A 2,953-nucleotide genomic window follows, 5' to 3' on the forward strand; every position below is an offset into this window, starting at 1 on the left:
AAGGTGTGGTAGAGCCTAGGTGGCAGGTAACTGCAAGTGTCGTAACTACTGACTACCATTTCCCAAAATACTTCTTCATTTCTAGATTTTTAATCTCTAATTAGTCAACTATTCCTTAAAAATGGATTTTTATTCCTTTAAAAGGAAGAAGGTATGTTTATGACGGGAAGATTTGGCTACTGTTGAGAAAATGTAAACTCTATAGAAATGGTTTACCATACTTTGAGAAGTGAATTATTGGTTTAATAATTAGAAATAGTTTTATTTTAACTTCATTCCATACCAGAAAAAAAAAAAAAAAAAAAGGAAATTTGGCTAGCTGCTTCCAGTCACAATAATAAAAGGCATGAGGCTCATAACAAACATTTTCTTAGCTTATTATTGTAAAGAAATTTCAAGCTAAATATTTTGGTTTATGTCTTCACTATTCCCCCAAGTGACAAACATAGTACTTGGAATATAATAACCATACACAGATAGTGACTGAAATAAGATAGGAAAATTGCACATTTTGGGGCCAAACCAAGGTTCAATAAAAATATCTGGCATCTCAGAAGACTATTTGCTTTTCTAATGTATTTGAAAAGAATTTTTAGCACAAAGGTGAAAAAGTTATAAAAAATGAGCCATCCAAGAATTCAGATGAATATTGAGAAATAGCATTTAGTTCAGTTCTATAAATAACAAATGGACTTCTCATTAAGAGAATAAAAGGAGGTATAGTATTGCAATTAACCAAACACCCTCTGAAACTAAAAGGGAACATTATCAAAGATGATAAAAAAAAATGAGCCATCACTTCACATTTACATGTCAGAGACAATTTGATTTTTTGCATGTCAATTAGGCAAAATTAAGATTAAATAAAAATACAGGGAAGCGGACGTGGTTCAACTGATAGAGCATCCGCCTACCATATGGGAGGTCCAGGGTTCAAACCAAGGGTGTCCTGACCCGTGTGATGAGCTGGCCCATGCACAGGGAGTGTGCCCCGTAAGGAGAGCCACACTGTGCGAAAAAAAGGGCAGCCCACCCAGGAGTAGCACCACACACACGGAGAGCTGACACAGCAAGATGAAGCAACAAAAAGAGACACAGATTCCCGTGCTGCCTGACAAGAATGCAAGCGGACACAGAAGAACACACAGCGAACAGACACAGAGAGCAGACAACAGGAGAGAAGGAGAAAGAAAGAAAATTTTAAAATAAATCAATAAATAAATCTAAAGAAAAAAAAATACAACCTGTTAGTGGTGCACAAGAAAGTCATTGCCATGCAGATGGTTTTACTGGATAGCCAGGTTCAGTGGAAAAAAGCACAGAGCTAGATTTTAGTTCCCACCCTGGCTCTGCCATCTGTTACTTAAGCTTTCCTAAACCTCGTCTTCTTCCATTGTGAGCAGAAGGGTTTGTCCTAACCAGGGGTCTCCCAGGTTGTTATTGGAGAGGGGAGGAGGGAAGGTGGTAATTTGTTTGCTCCTCCGTGGAGCAATCATTCTCATGGCCCTCTGGGGGCCCTGGTATTTCAGCACTAACAGAAATATGTTTCAAGTAATGCTATTTCTGGTTTGAAAGACAACTGGTGTACTTTCTGGAAATAAAATTACTTTGGTGCCTGTTGTGACTTCTGGAGACAAATCTGAAGTCACCTGCAGGGTAAAAGAAAATCTGAAACCTGGCAACAGGTACAGAAATAACAATCTGCAGAATGCGGACCAGGAGATCCTGAAGCGCAAAGCCAAAAGCACACTCATGGTTAGAACCAGAAATCCAGATCTACAGTAACAGCCACAAAAAATGTAAGCAGAAGCACAGGAGCTGTTAAGAGTTAGGCTCAGGTCTCAGACATTGGTTTTAAATATTTTTTTTAACCAAACACAATAAATACATAAGTGAGAAGCCAGACTTATTCAAATATCAGCTCCTTCTTTCAAGACTCTCTAGGTCATTAAACTGCAGGCAAGCACCCGTGTAAATGATTTCCATTGCCCTGCCCTTGACGTGGCTTAGATGATTCCTGAGCTTGTAAATCGTCCGTTCTCTCATGCTCATTTGGAAGTGGAAAGAGACAAACTTCATCTGAGAGAAGACTCTTCATTCTTTTAATCATTCTATCAGATGTCAACTGCCCACCCCAAGGACTTCCTAAATTGGAACATGCTCTACATACATAAAATTCTATTGGTGGTGCTAGTAATCGTGATGTGACATTATTCCTATCATCATCACTCATTTGAACCCTGATTTTTGCACATACAGAATGTGTGACTAGGAAATTCTACTTTTATTATCTGAGTTTCTGTTTTTTCACCTATAAAAGAGGAAAGACAATTTCTTCCTTTCAGAATTATGGTAAGGAATAGAAATCATTCAGGTGATGTCTCTGGTACAGTGCCAAACACTGGGACATGGTAGACACTCAGTAAATTGTAGCTATCACTGCGTTACTAGTACTAGTATTATAATATTATTGCAAGTAAGGAAATAAGAAAATCCACAATGACACAAGTCATGGTACCTAGTAAACTCTCAGTAAAGGTCAACTATCCCATCATCATTATCATCATATCATCATCCTCATCATCACAGCTACCACCGTCATAATACCAAATGCCTCTTTATTTTCCCTATCTTCTCATCACTATTTTTGCTTCCAATTTAAGTATTACCACAATCAGGGATCCTAGAAAAGATCTGCCTCAGTTTGCCAAACTGCTCTGACAAATATCATACAAGGAATTGGCTGACACAACAGGAATTTATTGGCTCACAGTTTCAGAGACCAGAAGTTCCAAATCAAGGTGCTGGCTGGAAGGCTTGCTTCCTCCCAGGGCTGGAAGCAGGGTCAGCACCCTTCAGGGATAATTGGGTTCCTTGGCTTTCCTGTCATGTGGTGATACCCTCTCCTTTCTCTTCCAGGTTCTGTTGACGTCCAGCATCCAGCTCCTCCCCA

Source organism: Dasypus novemcinctus, chromosome 22 (assembly GCF_030445035.2).
Source record: "Dasypus novemcinctus isolate mDasNov1 chromosome 22, mDasNov1.1.hap2, whole genome shotgun sequence".
In the NCBI taxonomy this organism is placed as follows: Eukaryota; Metazoa; Chordata; class Mammalia; order Cingulata; family Dasypodidae; genus Dasypus; species Dasypus novemcinctus.